The 20,449-nt window shown below is 36.5% G+C and overlaps 2 long non-coding RNA genes across 2 annotated transcripts; one reads left to right on the forward strand and one right to left on the reverse strand.

The window, feature by feature from the left end:
- Nucleotides 1-3,903: 3,903 nt before the first annotated feature.
- On the reverse strand, nucleotides 3,904-13,673 carry LOC112670348 (uncharacterized). Its single transcript, XR_003142902.3, has 3 exons — nucleotides 13,525-13,673; nucleotides 13,240-13,420; nucleotides 3,904-4,073 (listed from the first exon to the last, which is right to left on the reverse strand). It is a non-coding gene; the product is annotated as an uncharacterized LOC112670348 (long non-coding RNA).
- Nucleotides 13,674-13,698: 25 nt separating this feature from the next.
- LOC112670349 (uncharacterized) lies at nucleotides 13,699-19,455 on the forward strand. Its single transcript, XR_003142903.3, has 3 exons — nucleotides 13,699-13,966; nucleotides 15,525-15,679; nucleotides 18,673-19,455. It is a non-coding gene; the product is annotated as an uncharacterized LOC112670349 (long non-coding RNA).
- The last annotated feature ends 994 nt before the right edge of the window (nucleotides 19,456-20,449 follow it).

Consider the following 20,449-nt stretch of genomic DNA (forward strand, 5'->3'; position numbering starts at 1 on the left):
TTCTATAATGAATTTATATGGGGAATTTTTTTTCACCACTAACCATTAACCATTAAATGTCATCCTAAGTAAAATCATCTATTTACTGACCATTATATGATATAGACCTGATGCCCTTTAGGATGCTATATATCTAACTTAATGATAAAGACAAATTCTTATAATAAAGAAAAAACATAGACTTCACCAAAATTAAGGACTTTTGTGCTGCAAAGTATACCATTAAGAAGGTGAAAAAGCAAACAACAGAAAGGAAATATTGGCAAATGATATATCTAGTAAGGAAATTATATCTGAAATGTATAAAAGTAATACAACTTAATAATTAAAAAGACAAATAATTCAATTAAAATGGGCAAAGGATCTGAAGAGACTTTGCTCCAAGAAGACATAAAAATAGCTAATAAACACATGGAAAGATACTCAGCATTATTAGTCATTAAGAAAATACAAATCAAAACTGTGATAAGCTACCACTATACACTGAGTAGTTTGGCTACAATCGAAAAGACAGACAATAATAACAAGTGTCTGGATGTAGAGAAATTGAAATTCTCATACATTGTTGGTGGTTATGTAAAATGGAGCAGGATCTTTAGAAAACCAGTTTGGCAATTCTTCAAAATGTTAAACAGAGTTACCACATGACTCAACGATTCCACTTTTAAGTATATACCCAAGATAAATAAAAAACATATGACCACACAAAAAGTTATAAATACATAAGCAGTATTATTCATAATAAACAAAATTGAGAAAAACCCAAATGTCCATCAACCAATGAATGGATAAACAAAATATGGTATATGCATACTATGAAATTGTATTCAGCAATTAAAAGGAATAAAGTACCTATACATGGTATAAAATGGATGGACCTTGAAGACATGTTAAGTGAAAGGAGCAAGTCACAAAAGAAACACCTGTATGAAGCCATTTGTATGAAATGTCCAGAATAGACATACCTATAGGGAAAGAATGAGGAATGACTGCTACTATGTATAGAGTTTCTTTTGTGAGTGATGAAAATGTGCTAACTATGTGGCATACAACTCTAAATATACTATAAAACACTGAACTGTATACTTTAAATGCATCAATTATATAATTTGTGACTTGTATCCCAATAAAGTTGAGAAATTCAGTGTAGTATAAATGCAGGTAGGGTAGTTTTGAGAAAACCTCAAGTCATCTATGGAAAAGCTCAGGCCGGTTTTAATTTTTTATTCCATGAATAACAGCAATATTGTTTCCATAGTGCATTACTGGTTACCTATCACATACCTAGCTCTGCTCTAAGTTTTAGACAGTGGTTAATGAGAGAGAAGGTATAGTGTTTATCAAACTTGCATTCTTTTGATAGCAGGAGTAACAGATGATAAAAAGCTCAAAAATAATAATTTCAGATAGTTATAAATAATATGAAGAAAAGGGAATAGGACAATTGAACACAGTACAACTGGTAATGGGGACAGGAGGAATGGAGTTGGCCTCTCTGATATTTGAGCTGAGACACAGGGGCTGAGTCATAGGAAGAACTGAGGGACAGTGCTCCAGACAGAGGGAGTTATTATTATTATGAGTTATTATTAGTTATTATTATAGAGGCCCTGTGGTGAGACTCTGGCAGTATATCTGCAGCAGTAAGTGAGGGGAAGAAAGACCTAATGGGAGCTGGGATGGCATAAGACATTGCTGAAAGTTTGGGTTTTCTTTTCAAGAAAATGGGAAAACATTAAGGGATTTGACAGAGAGGAAAAAGATGAGAAATCTAAGTTTTGTTGGCCAATCTGCACCCAGGGGCCTCATCTACTTCTGGATCTGATTTAAATAATGAGATTCTGAACTTGATACTGAGTCTGATACTGTAATGGAATAAAACTTTTGAGAGAGACCGTGAGCATAATTTGCACATGACAAAAATGTAGCTGTGACCAGAGGACAAACTATAATGGTTGAAAAAGATGGCAACAATATTTTGAAGGTTCTTTCTTCTGAAGGAGCTGTTTGCCCTGTGTGATGGAAGTGACACGTGATGAGTTTTAGACTCTAGACTTTAAGTGGCCTTAATCCAATAAAGATACTGCCCAAATAGAACCATGCCAAAAGGATCCCTAGGGTGAAAGGTAGAGTGGAAAGAGGGGTCCCAGCATCCTATCCATCCCAGGTGAGTTGTGGCCTAGCCATCCTGCCCACTGAAGGCAGACACATAAGCCCAGACAAGACCTTCAGAAGAACCACCCAATCAACCACAGATTCATGAAAAATAATGAATTCCTGCTGTTTTAAGTCAGTAAATTTAGATTTGTTGATATAGTAATAGATGAGTGATATTTTCTCTCTCTAATGGCTTCAATCTCTTTCTCCCTCATCCTCACCTCTGTGTTTATAGTAATTTGTCCTAACTTCCAGCCCCTTAGCCCTTATGAACTTCTTAAGTTCATAAATTCATTTGTGAATTTACTGTTTATTCTACTTAAAGTGATTTTCCCTCACATATTCCTATACCTGCTTCTTCTTACCATTGATGGTCTTGGCCCCAATTGTCACCTCCCCAAAGAAGACAGCCCTGTCACAATACCTCCACCCCATGCCCAATTCACTTTCTGTGGCACTGTCCTTTTGTGTTTGCTTCATAACAACACTACCTACAAGAACCTATTTCTTTTTTTCTTGCATTTTGTCCATCTCCCTCCATAGAAGCGTAAGGCTTAGGAGAAGAGAGACTTTGTAAGGTAAAATACTGTATTATCAGTACTCATATCATTTACTGACTTTTACTTATTAAATAAATGAGTGGCGGATGCACAAACGGATAAATAGAGATTTTTTTTTTTTTACAATTTCTGTGTCTAAAATTTTTAAAAAAGATTTTATTTATTCATTCATGAGAGACACACAGAGAGAGGCAGAGACATAGGCAGAGGGAGAAGCAGGCTCCCTGTGGGGAACCCGATTTGGGACTCGATCCCAGGATCCTGGGATCATGACCTGAGCCAAAGGCAGACACTCAACCACTGAGCCACCCAGGCACCCCCAAGAAATTCTGAATAAAGTAAATGTTCAGTGATCCTCTATATGCTAGTTATTATGCTTGTCATTTTAAAGGTAATGAACCCGAAGTTCAGTAAGATTAAAAAATCGTCTATGATAGAAATTGGCAGAGTAAAATGTAAACCCAGGGGTGCCTGGGTAGCTCAGTCAGTTAAGCATCTGCCTTCAGCTCAGGTCATGATCCTGGAGTCCTGGGATAGAGCCTCATATCTGCTCAGTGGGGAGTCTGCTTCTCTCTTTCCCTCTGCCCTTCACGCCACTCATGCTCTTTCTCTCTCTCTCTTCTTATAAATAAATAAAATCTTTTTAAAAGCATAAACCCAGATCTTTCATGCATCAAAGACCATGTGCTACATTAAAGTGCTGTTCTATTTAAAGTAGAATGTGGGCCACCTGGGTGGATCAGTGGTTAAGCATCTGTCTGCCTGTTTGCACCCACAGACCAAAAGAAAAATATTTGTAATTGCATTCAAAATGTGTAAGCTATTCTTATACTCAATAATAAAAGACCCACTTCCCAATAAGAAAATGGTCAAAGATAGGAAATAAGCACGTGAAAATATAGTTTAACATCATTAGTCTTCAGGGAAATGAGACACCGTTATTCATTCATTTTAGCATGGCTAAAATAAAAAATACCAACAGTACCAAGTGTTGGCAATGCTGTGTAAAAATTACAACTTTACTACATTGTTGCTGGGAAATGTAAAATGGTACAATCACTTTGGAGACTAGTTTGGCAATTTTTGAAAAATGAAATGATCACTTATTGTATGATTTACCGATATTCTTAGACATGAACCTGTGTTAGTTTATCAGGGCCTCCATAATGAATTACCACAAACTGCGTGGCTTTAAATAATAATAATTTATTCTCTTACAATTCTGAAATCCAGAAGTTCAAAATCTAGGTGTTTGTAAGGGAAGGGTCCAGGAGGGGATACTTCCATGCTTCTTCCAGTGTCTGGTGCCTCCAATTTCTTCTTCTGTCTTCACATGGCCTTCTTTTTGCCTGTTGTCTGTTTTTGAAGGACACAATTATCAGATTTAAGACCCACATTGTAATCCAAGATGATATTACTTCAAGATCTTTAACTGAATTAGGTCTGCAAATGCTTTTTTCCCCAATAAGGTCATATTCATAGTTCTGAGTAGACATATGTTTTGAAGAGTTACCATTCAATCCACTACACTACCTAACAGAAATGAAGATGTACATCTCTACAAAGATTTATATGCAGCATCATTTATAATATCTTCAAATGGAAAAAAAAACCACATATGTTCATTTGCAAATGAACAAATCAACAATGGGGTACATCCATACAGTGAACTCATATTAAGAAAGAATTAACTGGGGCACCTGGGTGGCTCAACTGGTTAAACCTTCAGCTCAGGTCATGATCTCAGGGTCCTGGTATCAAGCCCTGTGTCCAGCTCTCTGCTCAGGTGGGGAGTCAGCTTCTTCCTCTCCCTGTGCCCCTCCTCCCTGCTCATGCTTGCTCTCTCTCTCTCTCTCGCAAATAAATAAATGAAATCTTAAAAAAAAAATGAACTGTGGATACACACAAAACCATGGATGAAATCTTGAAACACGCTAAATGACAAAAGACAAATAGTACCTCTGCATATTATATGGTTCTATGTATATAAAATTTCTAGAAAAGCTAAAACTATAGGGATAGAAACATATCAGTGGTTTTCTTGGGGCTAGTGGTGGAAGCAGAGATTGACTGCAAATGGTGCAAAATACTCATTGGTGTGATGAAGTGTTGCAAAATTGTATTGTGCTCATAGCCACACCACTCATAAATTTACTAAAACTCATTGAACTGTTCACTGACAAGGAGTTAATTTTATGACTTGTAAGTTATAAAACTGTTTAACTTTTAAATTTCATATTAAAATAAACTGAAAAGAGGTTGTTTGCTAACACACCAGTACCCATTCTCTGTTATAGCCCTGGCCCCTGGTCCTGGGATAGCATAAAACAAGAAAGATGGGATCCCTGGGTGGCGCAGTGGTTTAGCGCCTGCCTTTGGCCCAGGGCGCGATCCTGGAGACCTGGGATCGAATCCCACGTCGGGCTCCCGAGGTGCATGGAGCCTGCTTCTCCCTCTGCCTATGTCTCTGCCTCTCTGTCTCTCTCTGTGCGACTATCATAAATAAATAAAAATTAAAAAAAAAAAACAAGAAAGATATTTGGCTGCGTCTTGGGAGAGTTGATGGTGCACGTATGTATTTCACCCCATGACGGTCCCTAGTATGCACTTTCACATACGAGGTTATTATTTTCACAACCCGTTAGTCAATCTTGTCAGTATTTGGTCATATTTGCTTCCTGTCTTTGTTCCTCAAGTTGATATTCACAATCATTACATGAATAATATGTAATTATATCATTTTTCTTAACATACAACGTATTACAACCAAATAAAGCTCTTCTAGGGGTGCCTCAGTTGGTTAAGCATCCAACTCTTGGACTCTTGATTTCAGCTCAGGTCCTAATCTCAGGATCATGAGATCAAGACCCACATCAGGGTCTGTGTTGGGCATGGAACCTGACTAAGATTCTGTCTTCCTTGGGGCGCCTGGGTGGCTCAATCAGTTAAGCATCTGCTTTCAGCTCAGATCATGATCTCAGGGTCCTGAGATAGAGCCCCCCAATGTGGAAGCCTACTTCTCCCTATCCCTCTTCCAGCCACTCCCCCCACTTGTGCTCTCTTTCTCTCTCTGTCAAATAAATAAATAATTATCTTTTTTTTTAAATTACCTCTCTCTGCCTCTCCCCCACTGCTCATGTTCTTCCTCTCTATCTCCAAAACAAACCAAAAAGCCCTTCTTGACTCTAAACCTGGTCCTGATTTATTCTCCTGTTCTTTGTAATCATGAGTCTAGAGTTATAATTTGTTTTATATATATATATGTGCATTTATATATAAATATAAGTATTTTATATAAAATATTTATTCATATTATATTAAACACAGCAAATATAAACATACAAATTATATCAAATATAAATGCACATTTATATAAATACATATATTAAATATTAAATATTAGATGAAAACAATTAATAATTAATATATGGTATATAATATGAATATATTTATATAAATATAAAGTCTACTCTCCATATTTTTACATTCACATTTAGTAAACTGTAGACATTTTCTTTTGAGTATGTTTGTACTTTTAATAAATGTCATCACAGCTGATTATCCCTTTCTTCAACCTCTTATTTTTTTTCCCACAAAAGCTTAAGGTTTAGTGCTCTATTCAAGATAGCACATAATTATTTCAAAGTGAAACATATATAGTTTATCCTTTTAATGACTGCTATTCCATTATATGAAAGTGTTATGTTCTCCTTTATTCATCCCATTAGCGACCAACACGTAGGTGGTCCTAACATTTTGCTGCTACAAACAAAGTGGTGAAGGACAACATCTTGCGCTTGGCACCAATGTGTCCAACAAACATCAAGAAGTGAAATTACTGGATGAAAGTGTATGTCTACTTTCAGTTTTTCTGTGTCAGGTCACATTGTTCTCCACAGTCTCCGTTAGGCTGGGAAGCTAAGCTGATCAGATCCAAAAACAAGAATCCATCCCAATCGTTCCCAGTCTGTGGTTCACACTTCTCCATGTGGTAAATAGGAAATGTGGACTCTTGGGCATGTGGGTGGCTCAGTGGTTGAACATCTGCCTTTGGCTTAAGTGGTGATCTCAGGGTCCTGGGATCAAGTCCCATATGGACTCCTCGTGGGAAGCCTGCTTCTCCCTCTGCCTCTCTCTGTCTCTCATGAATAAATAAACAAAATCTTAAGAAAAGTGGACTCTTGACCACTTGCATTTCTGCTCCCACTGCATCTAGCTAGCAGAATGGGAACCTGGGAGTGCAGGAGGCACACCTGCTTCATAAAGTTTTTGTTTTTCAAGTGGGTATTTCTTGATTTCGGCTGTGAGAACTATTCTCAAGGCCACAGTCAGCTGATAGAAAGGCAGGAAAATGCCATCGGAGGCTAGTGTGCCAACCACCTTCCAGCTAAAACCATGTGTTCTGGGGCGTGAGGCACTTAGCTAACAGCTAGCCACATCTATCACAGTTTTGTACCAACTCTGAGTCCCATCGACATCCTCCCCAATACCTGGTGTTAGCAAAATATATTTGCCAATCCTATAGTAAAACAGTACATCTCATGAGAGTTTTCCTTTGTATTTAACTGATTTTTACTGAGTTAAGAAACAAATATTTATATTTTTCCTCAAATATAGAAAAAGAAAGGGAACAGGTAAAGATGATATTAAGATCTAAATGTTGGAGTCTCCCCTGAAATTCATAGGTTAAAACCCAATCTCCAGTGTCATATTTTGAAGTGAGGTCTTTGGGAGGTGACTAGATCATGAGGGTGGAGCCGTCAAGATTAAATCATTGCCTTTATAAAAGAAGTTAGAGAGCTAGCTAGCAATCTTTCTGCCATGGGCCATGAGCAGATAAAGGTGTCCACATCAAAGGACATTGGTTGTTTAGTGAAACTATGACAGAAGGTCTGTGTCCTATAGACTCAGGATCATGATGACATTCTATTTTTTTCTATGTCATAGTAGCAAGAAAGCTCCTCAGGTATGTGAAAGCCTGGAGGTAAAACGGCTGCCGTCAACTATGCTGGAGTTCAAGGTTGCTACTGCCTTTTGAACCATGAAATGTTTTGGGTCCCAAAAATGGAGGGCAAACTGGATACCACAATTTTACTTGAGATTCAATATATGTCATCCACAGTTGCATTTGAAGAAAAAAAATCCATCTTGACATACAAAAAAGACTTCACCATAAATAATAATCAAGCAACAATCAGGCCTTTAAAAAGAGATTTTAAGTGCCAAAAACTAATTCTACCCTAAATCATAGCAACAAATGCCCAAGGAAGCTTCCAAAAACAAAAGAGTAACTACAGTATTTCTTGGCATTCAGAAGCAACCTAATTTGTCTCTGTGGTGTTATACTCATTCACGGGGGTATATTTGACTGCTTAAATACTATGTCGTTTGCCAGTATCTATAAATAGCTATTCATTATTGTGTTTTCAGATCACTATCTACAATTCTGCATCATTTCCCCTCTTTATTTCCCCATATGTCAGGTAGCAGAAAAATAACGTTCCTTTAAGGTTCCCAAAGATGTCAGGAATCATTACAACCTGGAACTGGGATTCTGTTGTTTTACTTTTGCAGCATATAACACATCAAATATTAATTCATGATAATGATTCTCTGAGAAACTTTAATTAAATTAGATTGGCCCATCTCCTAGACTGCTAATTACTATAATATCAACTATAGTTGAATATGAATACTGTGTATGCCAAAATAGACAAATAAATTTTGAGAATATAGACCATAACCCTGTAATTTTGAGTTCCTGATGGCTATGAAAGCAATGTGAGATTGAATCCCTCTGAACTTTTTATCTTGGGTTTGCTGTTTCTGTTTTTATATTTATAAGTCATAGTCCTATTGCAAGACACTTAAGTTCTATTGATAATTTTACTTTCTGCTTCTTGCCCTTCCTGTTTCTTGCCCTACAGTTTCTTAATTTTTTTTAAAGGATAGGCTTTGCTTCTGTGTGTGTGTGTGTGTATTTTTATGTGACTTTTGTTTCAGAAGTAGTTTTACTCTCCTTTTTTGAAAACAATGCACTCTATTTTTCAGTTTTCGTTTTACAGAAAAATGAGTGGAAATTAGAAAATTCCCGTATGCCTCCTTCCAGCTGCCAGATTGTCTTCCAAAATGGCTATACCATTTTGCATTCCTACCAGCAATGAATGGGAGTTCCTGTTCTCATCAGTATTTGGTTCTGTTAGTGTTTTAAATTTTGACCATTCTAATGGGTGTATGATGATATCTCAATGCTGTTTTAATTCACAATTCCCTAATAATGTATTATGTTGAGCAAAGTCTCATATGCTTATTTGCAACTTTATATCTTTGGTAAACTGTCTGTCTGCTCAGCACTTTAGCTCATTTTAAATTGTTTTTTTTTGTTTTGTTATGTTTTCCTATTGTTGACTTTCAAGAGCTCTTTGCATATTTTGGATACAAGGTCTTCATTGGATATGTGCTTTGCAAATATTTTCTCCAAGTCTGTGGTGTGTCTTCTCATTCTCTTAACAGTATCTTTCATGGGGCAGGAGTGTTCAATCCTAATGAAGTTCTACTTATCAATTTTTTCTCTCATAGATCTTACTTTTGGTATTTTATCTAAAAAGTCATCACTAAACTCAAGGTCAACTAGGTTTTCTCATATGCTTTCTTACAGTTTTATAGTTTTTTTTTATGTATAAGTCTATGATCCATTTTGAGTTAATTTTTATGAAGGGCATAAAGTATGCATCTAGATACACTTTTTTGCTTGTGGATTTCTAGTTATTCCCACACCATTTGTCAAAAAGCCTATCCTTTTTTCTTTGAATTGCCTTTGCTCCTTTGTCAAAGCCCAGTTGTCTATATTTGTGTGAGTCTATTTCCGGGCACTATCTGTTCCATTGATCTATTTGTCTCTTCTTTTGTCAATAACTCAATGTCTTGATTCCTGTAGCTGTATAGTGAGTCTTGACTTTAGGTAGTGTCGGTCTTATAATTTCGTTTTCTTCTTAATGTGTTGGCTACTCTAAGTCTTTTACCTTACATATAAACTGTAGAATCAGTTTGTTGCTATCCACAAAATAACTTGCTGTTTTTTTATTTGGTCACCTTTTTATTTTCTAGTTCTTGTGGTTCAAATTTCCTCTTCCTTTCACTCTTACTGTCATGATAAGTCCCCAACTTTTTTCTCTTACTTTTGTTGCTTCATTGAAACAGAAAATTAGCATACACACCATTTACAAAGATATTTACAACTCATTTGGGAGAGACTTGAGCCTTTCAGAGTTCTACAAGTGAGTTTGAAAGCTACCCATACCTTGCTCAAACAGACCATGAACTCTTTTCAGTCTTACCCTTCATTCTCTATCAGTGATTCATTTATTCCAAATATCTAAGGAATATGTAAACTTGACAGGAGTCAAAAGTAGTTGCTTATCAATGTGAGAAAATATTGACGCTTTTCCTTTATGTTGTTATCTTATCAAACTTTCTGTTGACAACTCTCACATGCAGAGATAGCTCTTTGCCTATTGTCTATGTCACTATATGGAACATGATCATTGGCCTCCATAAACATTGCTAAATGAAGAAATTTGGAGTCCCCCAGGCACAGTTGAAACTGCAGGACATCTTTTTCAAAGAGTGTCCTGCTTTCTGTGTAATCACATACAAGTGGTGCAGTAATCAGTAAATATTCACCAGGAAGGTATTTTCATTTGAAAATATGGGGCTTGTATTGAACCCAATGTCAGGGGCACATTCACAACATAGCATGAAGCAGCCTTCACAAATTTTATCATCTTGTATGTGTGATGGCAAAAATCAAAAACGTCCTTTAAAAATAAAACTCTTAAGTCAATACCTGTACAACTACTTTTCGTGTGTGTGTGTGTGTGTGTGTGTGTCCATGCAAGCACACGCACAGGCATGCAGGCACATGTGGGTAGACTTTGCTTAGCATCTAGCTCCCAAAGGCAGAGAACTTACACTTCCTGTTCACCATACATGAATGAATGAATGAATGAACAGCTCATGTATGAATGAACAATTGCATGAAGAGCTCTATACACTTTGTACTTTAATACTAGTAATCAGGGTCTTGTTGGGAAAATATTGATTTTCTCTCTTATTCTGTGAATCTCTTGAAGGTGAAGATTGTGTTGTCCAAGACTGTATGCCTACAGTTTCTAGTACAGTGCCTGGAACATAGCACTCAATGAATCTTTTTAAAATTAATAAATAAGTGAACTAGAGGGTGGCCTCAAAGGGAAATTCATTTATCTCTGACTGCCTAAAACTAATTAGTAGATAAAAATTGAAAGCCTTTAAGAGGACAGAAACAAGGATATGTTCCTAGAGAGTCACATGCCTCTGTGTGTGTGTATATGGTGTGTGTGTGTGTGTGTGTGTGTGTGCACGCATGCACACCACACACATAGCTGGCTTCATCTACCCTTCATGTGGATGAAATGTTGGAAAAGCCTTCTACTATATTTTATATTGTATGAAACTGAAGTAAAAGAAGAAGACGCTGAGATATTTGGGGTATAGGAGAGGCCAGTGAAGGAAGAAAGGAGAGGATAAAAGAAAGAGAATGGAATCAATGAGAAGATACCTTTATTAAATTAAGATACGAATATTGAAATCATACCACAGCAAAGTCATTTTTAGGATGTTTTCTTTAAAACAGATGTGATTCTAGAAAAGGGCCAAAGAATAGGAAGCCCAGAGGAGTCAGGAGTCCTTGCCCAGTTAACCTAAACAAACCCAAATCAGGTAGGCCTGTTTGCCACTTGGTCAGTGGCACTGAGGGGAAAGAGTGGTGACAGCTGATAATGCCACCTGGTTGAAACGATTAAACAATTCTTTCAAGGTGACTATTTAATACAGAGTCCTCTGTAAATATTCCCAGTGCTTTGTTGAATTTCATTATAGAGCTTTGCAAACTCTTTTAACCTTAGTAAAATTACTATTAGTTAAACAAATCCTTTTCCTCACAATAGTTCTAGCTTTAAGCAGCATCCTAAATTTCCACTAAATGGAATCTGGGCATCACAAAGGAAATCCTTTCCTGAGTTAAACCATCAGCCAAGGCCAAAACAACCAAAAAGAAGTTCTGTGAACATTGGAGAAATATATCTTAAAGCATAGAGCGTGACGTTGCCTATAACCTGTTATCTAATATGACTATTGCTTCAATTTTTACAGTGGAAGTCACCCTTTAAAGATTCATTGTGTTAAGGGCATTTCCTTTGTACATCATTGCCAAATCTAATTAGAAGTAAGTGTCTCCTGGGGAATCTAAGCCGTGTGTCATTGTGTGTGTTTGTGACCAGGTCATTCTCTCTTTGGGATTAATTCCATCATGCCTACTACTATTTTAATCCTTTCTATTATTGTCCAAATTATAATTTTTCTCTTATCATTCCTCTACCTATTATATTATTAGCAGTATCATTGTGTTGAGACAGCAGTTTCTCAAGCCACAGAGACCATTTATGTTAACTTAAAAAATCTAGCTCTAGAGAATGTTGGGAAATTTTTCCATTATTTAAAAATTTCTTTGCTACTGAATATTATTTGTCACTATCATTCATTGAATCCATTCACCTATATTGTTCAGTATGAATGGAACAAATACCATGTTATTTGCCTTACAAATTAATATACCAACTCAATAAAATAAAAATAACGATACTATGGAAATGTACAAATTAATGTTTTTTCTATTTATAGAAGCACTTTGAATACAATTAGATAGCTTAATATCTACAGTTATACATTTGCTTCCAATTTTGAATAGATTTTGTAAAACTCAGTATTACATGTATGCATAACTATTGTAACTTTGTTTATCAATTTCTATCTTTCTGGAGTCTATTTACTAAGTACAGAATTTTAGAATTTTAATGTGAAAGAAATAATATCCAGGGGCACCTGGGTGGCTCAGTTGGTTAAGCATCTGTCTTTGGCTTAGGTCATGATCTTGGGGTCCTGGGATCGAGCTCCTTGGTGAGTTTCCTGTTCAACTGGGAGTCTGCTTCTCTTTCTCCCTCTGCCCTTCCCCTCTCCCCCACTCATGCTCTCTCTCTCTCTCAAATGGATAAATAAAATCTTAAAAAAATCATATCTGTAGAATTTTGGAAGGTATGAGGTTTCTTTCAATATTTAATCCACTTGAATCTTTGCTTGTTATACCTGCTGATGCCCGTCTACATTTCTTTAATCCTCAATTACCTGTTTCTTATATATATATCCTGTGTATTTTCTACCTAAAACTAATTTAACTACAAAGTCAATGAATTTGAATCTTGTCTTGAGAAATCTATAATTACCTTTGTATAGCAACTTGCTTAATTTATTAAACGTTTCATATTTTCAATTCACTTTGTTAATACAATCTCTTATATATTATGGTCTGTGGGTCTGTGTAATTATCTTTGCCTCTCAAGAGCTTATCTGGGCCCTTCTATAGACTATGACACTGTCCCTAACCAGGGATACAGCATTTCACAAGCTTTTGCAACTAGAAACTTACCTGTGAATAACCGCAATGCTTGAGAGAAATCTTTGCCACAGTAGATATATTTCATTTCAAAGTCCTGGCAGCTCAACACTCCACAGAAAAAGTGATGAAACTCTTTGGCTGTAGAAACCCAAGGCAAATCTCTTGACCTTTTAAAAGTGTAGTCACTATCGTTCTATTTCATGAGAAGTTTCTGAAAGTAGAAAACAACTTTTGTTCTCTATAGGAAAAGTTTATTGAAGCCAGAAGTGAATTTTGTTGACTCCAAGGCATTTCTCTACATTCGGGCGATCTTACTTGGTTTGGATGTGGCCCTTCAAAGGTGTGGTCTGATTTTGTGAATTCGAGATAAGGACTACATGCTGAATGATCCAGGCCGACTCACCCACAAGCAGTTCCTGAGTAGAAATATGGCAACTTTCAGAACATAAGAGTGTAGAATTTCAATGACACTCTCAGAATATCTTCAGAATATACACAATTGTTATACTTGATGGGTCAAGCCATGGTTACTTCGCTCTGCCTGTGATGCAGAGTGCAGTCCTCTGACCACCAGCATTGGCATGTCAGACATGCAGACACTCAAAGGCCCGCACCAGAACTACTGAGTCAGAATCTAATTTTTTACCAACATCCTCCAGTTTTTTACATCTGTACATTAAATTTTGAGAAGCATAGGCCTCATCAACTTCCTGCTTCAAAAGATGAAAATTCAGGCAGATTCAACAGTGGGCTTCAGGTAAGGTTGAAAACAGGCAATGGAAAACAATGAAAGCCACAATTTGTTGGTGAAATCAAGTCGGTTTACATAATCAAATCATTTGTAAGAGGAAATAGGAAAGTTTGATCTTACATAAGATGCATTCTCAAAGCAAGTGCAATTTAAGACCCATGTTGGTCCGCCCAATGCCAGGACATCCGGATGAGAAAGGAAAGACTGGCAAGCCCTGTGGCGGTGGTCGATTCTAGACATCTGGTCCACTTCAAGAACGTCCTGGTGACTTGATTTTAAAATCAGACATTCGAATCAAGATTTTTGACTTCTGATTGATGCAGCTAGCCAAGGTCCATAGCTCCCTTTCAGAATTCTCCAGATGACACAGAATTTACTTATCAACTGCTGTATGCGCATAGAGGGAAAAAATGGGGCTGTTTTCCTGAGTCATTGTAGATGTCCTGACATTTCAGCATTTGGCCTGTGAGCAGACAGTGTTCCCATGTGATCCTGGTGTTAAGCTATTGAATAATGGATCCTGTGGTGGTACTTTTAGCTATAGCACTTCAACTGAAGCATAGTTAGCATTTTTCACCAATGCGTTATTTCCAGAAGTGGTTGAAAGTTGTACCTTGAAGAGAGACCTTGATTTTACTTTTAAATTTTCTTACTGGAGGGAGGAATAAGTTCTGATCCTGGTTACATAATTGGAAGCCCCTAGTGCATCTGTTCCAAAGCAGATAAAGGGCAATAGTTTCTGAATCAAATTAAGCCAACCATTATTTTATCACTAAATTACTGGAGTCATCTGTTTATTCTTTTAGCTCCAGCTGGAACATTTTAGGATTAGAGGTGACTTCCTGTTAAAGAATTATCTTCATTTGACTGATCTAATTTATTTGTTGTTCCGATAAAACCCTGGCTTATTTCCCCTGCTTTGGATACAATTATTGGAACTTTTGTGAAACCAGGTGAATCCTGATCCAAATTATGGACGAACTGAGCTCAGCTTTTGTCAAGGAACAAGATCATGGCAAATCAGCCACATTCACTGAGGTCACGTTTCTTCAGCTTAGAGTTAGCCTTAATTTTGAACAAAGAACATAGAAATGGTGAGATTGGACCATCCACTTCATTTCGCAGGGAAGCAAAGTGATGAAAGAATTATATAAATGTGATTGTAACAATGATACTTTCAAAAATAAATGTAAATTGTTAAGAATCATTAGTAGTCTTCTTGGACAAGAAAAAGGGCTGTTGGAAAATTTTTTTCCTAGAAACTTTGAGAGTGTGATGATGTCATATATATATATATATATATATATATATTTATTTATTTATTTATTTATTTATTTATTTTCCTGAATTTGTATAGTTTCAGAAGCTTCTCCCCACTGTTTCTCTAAAATGCACACATTTTCTCACTTCTTCTGCAAGTTAATGATTAAGGAGGATGTACTTCAGCAGCTTTTTGTAAAGTCACCCAGAATCTGTTGTCAGGCATGGTGCTAGGCTCTCTGGGAGAAAGCAGTGCCTTTTTAATGTATGCATTCTGATTAATTTCTTCTTGGACTGCACTTAGACTCACCTCTAAGAGCTTGCCTGCAGTAAGAGCACAAGAATCAGGAGTGGATTGGGTTTACTATCTTACCCAGTCCAGCATTTGAAGATATGGAGCCCAAGAGATGTGTTTCTGGAAGATGGATGTGTTTGACTCCATGAGCATCCCCTATAAAGGTAAGAAAAGCACTATGATCTATGAATGGTCCACTTATATTATGAACTTGTTAATTTTTGAGTTTTCTTCAATTGTTTTATTTTCTTGTTTGTGTTAGACTCCATAAGGCTAGTTCACACTGCACTTATATCCCTAGTATTAACCTAAAGCTTCCCTCACTGTAGGTGGAAAAGATTTCCTCCTTGCTTTAATAACCCAGGATTTGATGAACTAGCTGTTATTCTCACCTCTCTTTGCCTTTTGCAATTTTTAACATCAAAAATAGTCTCACTCAATCTTTACCTTTCCAATAAGGTTCTAAATGTTTTCATTTGTGTTCATTAACACCCACCACCACCAATCTTACCATTTTCTTGTCCTTTCTGGACCTCTTCCAGGTCGATTTTATTTTATGCATTACAAATATATTAAATTTTGTGTTAGTGAGCAGAAAAAAAGGGAGATCTTGCCACATAATAAGCCTCATGGTTAATTTAGATCAATGATTAGTATGTATAGTGAACTTTTAATGTTGGCATTTCTTTTTTTTAATGTTGGCATTTCTTTAGCATTCTATTCTACATTTAAAATTCTCAGTTTAACAATGTTTTTATATTTTATGGTATTATTTCTACAATTAGATATCTCAGACTTTACCACTTGGTTATAAGTTGTAAGTCATTAACAATGAAAATAATATTCCCTGACAGGTAAACAATTGTTTCTGATTGTTCTGCTAATGTTGATGTGTTTTTCTGATTTTTCTCACATGAAAAATTTTAAGCATATTTCCATCAAAATGTTCATACCACAGTATTGTTAATGTCTAGTCTAAAATGTGAAAAAAGGGGGTTGTTTTTCTTTTTTTAAAAAGGTCATTTCCTATGCTTTTAAAGTGAGATTTTTATTATCTTACAAAGTTGATGTTTTCATTAAAATAGGCCTTATAAGACAGCAGGGTTATATACATCCTATAATTTCATATTTGAAGGATTCAATTCCATGACTAGATATGACTGTTCTGAAATTATGATTAGGTCAGCAGATATTTTCTGGCATGTTCCCAAATAGTCTTATTATTTATATCATCATCTTTTAAAAAAATTATGTGTATCTAATATAATAATTTTGGTGTGGGGAAAACGTATTCAGTCACTTATCCTAAGTCATATTTGATAGAGCACAACTGACAAATTAAAATCCACTTTTTACGATAGATTTTTATTTATTACTAGTTCATTTGCTTTTTCAATGCTTAGTTGGAATGTATTAATCATTTTTGTTGTTGTTGTTCATCCACAAAGCACAAATTCATCTGTGGTTCTCCTTCCTGGAAGAATTTATTGGCATATAAGCTTGGGAATTTCCTCATATGTATTCTCTACCATTTTATGTAAAATATATTTAAAATAGGACTGACCTTAGATCTGATTTTCTAAGGAATACCACCCTTTACACTTTTTTCTTGTAAAAGTGTTACCTGTTATGCCCTACACATTTTATTTTATTCTTTGTGCTCCTTTTCCTGTTGGGTTATGGATTTGGGGGAATATGTCTTACTCGGTATTTTTCATAATTCCTAACTAAGCATGTAATAAATACTCATTGAATTAAATGTCAATTTTCTGTAACAGTAAAACAGTTTGCTCCTATTTCCAATGCCATGGTGATTTAATTAAAACATAATAGCCTTGGTGTAAAACTTTCTCCAAGACATTCTGAAAGTTTAAACAAGCCATATTTGCAGTGTCTGTTTTTCCACATAAATATGTATCACCTCAAGAAGTCTATTGGATTAGTCAGGCATGATTTATGCTTAGGAAAACCACATTACCTTTTTTCAAATAGATTATGCTAGGGAAAGGGTTCAGTGATCTGCCCTTACTTTATATATATGCAACTCATTCTAACCAATTTTCATTGATGCCAGGCACAGGATACCTGTCATGAGATGCCAGTTTTTAGAGCTTTTACAATTGGAAGGTACTCATAACGTATGTACTGCTGATCCCACAGTATATCTAGGCACATATTTCCCTCCCCCCTTAAAATGTCATTCAATGGACAAAAGTCAACTGAACACAATAACCAAAAGGTGGGAAAACCCCAAGTGTCCATCACTAGACAAATGGATAAACAAATATCGTGTAAACATACAACGGAATGTTCTTCAGTCATAAAAGGAATGAAGCTCTGATATATGTATGCTACAACATAGATGAACCTGAAATACATTATGCTAAATAAAATAAGCCATACAGAAAAAGGCAAATAGTGTCTGATTCCAGTTATATGAATTATCTAGAATAGACAAATTCATAGAATAGAGAAAGTAGATTGAAAGTGACCCACTTGGGGTTTGTGAGAGAAGGGAACAGGCAAGGTCTGCTTAATGGCTACAGAGTTTTTGTTCGGGGTGATGAAACTGCGCAGGGTGAACAGATAGTGGTGATGTTGGTACGATATTCTGAATTTAATTAGTGACACTGTAAAACACATTTAAAAATAGTTAAAACGGCAAATGTGTTTTATATATATCTTACCACAATTTAAAGAAATTAATAATTTAATGTAATAAAAACCATGACTGCATACTTGAAATGGGTGAATTATATGGCATAGGAGTTATATCTCAATAAAGCCATTAAAGAAAAGTCAATGAAAGATTAAAGGTGAAAGCATATAACCATTCAGTGCTCTTGTTATTCTTTCTTTAAAAGAAAAGATGGGAATAATAATAATTATAAAATGACAAGAAAAGTGTCTACCTTACTATGAAATCTATGGAGTCGGGGCTGATTCTGACACATGTGTGGGAATCAATACACGAATGACATTCTTTAATGCCCAATCTCATATACGCATTTTAAAACTTTCAGAATAAGTTTCCTACTGGAAAGATTTGTTACATACATTCTGCTTCACTCTCTATCTTGGCAGAGCTGTTCATATTTCCAGAATGCCTTTAGGTGCCTGTGATAGATCATTTCTTTCTTTTCCCTCCCCCATCTAGGAACTCTGCAAAGTGTGAGAATTGCTTTGTAGTCCGAAGGGCCCCTGAGTCTGTGAGCCGTGTGGTTCTGCCAAGATTGCCCAGCCTGCCAAACTCTCAGCTGCCAAAAGACTAGCCAGGGCTTCCTTGTATAATGAAAGTACAAAAAAGGCCATGTGCTTGGCGGACTTGCCTGATTCCCTCTGCTTCATAGAGAAAATAAATCTCTGAAGAAGTCCAACAGAGAGCTACCATCTGGTCAGACTCCTGGCTTTCTCAACATGGCTCCCACCACCCATCGCCAAGTGTCAGGAGGGCTTCCTGTGTTGGAGGAAGGCGGGCCACGATGTTTGGGGCCAATATGCTAAAATCAGATGGGAGCTTAATGAGGGGGGACTTGGCAGACTGGTGTCGACCTGCCGTCTCATCATTGCTTCTGGCACATTCACAGAAGGGTCAACATTTCAGCAATAAAAATTGGAGCAATTTAAGAGCTGGACCTGGAGTTGCTGACTATCTGTTAATTTCTTGAAGAATCTGCAACACATCCAAGTAAAAACCTACCCAACAGCCACAATACTTTTCATCCCGGATGACTTGAAGGCTGCGCTGTTGGAAAAAGCTGCAGAACTATTTTATAGTGCTGACGCTATGCACTGATTTTGGCCCACTCTCTGCACACTTAGGTTTTCAGTCCTAAAAGCCAAAGCCAACTTTTCTTTCATGTAGGGCAGTTCCTGCTCCACAAAAGTTCATGTCTTGTAAGAAACCTTTCTTTTATAGTAAATGATGGTATGAAACTTGGTCATTTATTGTATCATAACTGGCCTTGGCGATCTGCTTGGTTTAAATAATAATCATGTTTATTCATTGCAGTTTTGCTTGTAACCTCACAAGTTGACAGTAATTAGTCAAGTCAAAATATTAAACGATATCCATATTTCAGGTTTTTTATGATTGGAAGTCACAGATGGGAGATGCAAATTTTGACCCACAGGGAAGGTCAGTATCACTTTTTGGGTCTCCGTGAGAAAATAGAATAGTTTTCTTATTTGTCTCTTAAGTTCATAAGCAAGGCTTATATATTAATATTTTTCTTCTTCAACTGAAGACTCTTCTGTAAGTTCTCCAGGCCAGCAAAACATCTGTATAAAGTTGTCTTTTGGACCAAATTTTAGCACAAATTGAGCCTCAAGATCACATTGTGAGCTAGATGCTTCTCCTAGCTAGGCTGTGTTGTTGTCACTTCAAACTCAACATAGTCAACCTTCTTCAGGAGTCTCTCTCTCTGTCTCTTTCTCTCTGGTTCCTTACTATGCTTCACATCTCTTCAAAATCTGGGAGGCCTCTAAGACATTTCCCTTGTCTTCCATTTTCTCTGCCTAGTTAGGCATCAAGTCTTATCTCTCTTGTCCCTGTCTCTTCAGAATATGCCAGTCCCAAATAGTGCCACTTGGGCATATTGAGTATTTTGAACAGAGGATGCTTGGGAAACTGCAGATGGAAGAAGTGTTCTCTGTCCTCTTCTTTTCTACCTAAAAAAGAAGGTTGTGAGATTTCCCATGAGAAGTGTGCCCTCCCTTCATCAGGAAGACAAGAACATTCTTACCATTGGAGAATCAGGGCTGACGCCAAAATAAATCTGTATAAGCCAACCTACTAAAACCACCTTTAACTTTCATTAGTTCCCCAATGGATTGCCTACTTACCAGGCCACAATTTACTGCCCTAGCCCAAGCCCCTTTGTTGTATCCTATCCCCACAATTTATTCTGTGTTTGAAAAGTATAAGCACTCAC

The sequence above is a fragment of the Canis lupus genome, chromosome 2 (assembly GCF_003254725.2).
Source record: "Canis lupus dingo isolate Sandy chromosome 2, ASM325472v2, whole genome shotgun sequence".
NCBI classification, from domain to species: Eukaryota; Metazoa; Chordata; class Mammalia; order Carnivora; family Canidae; genus Canis; species Canis lupus.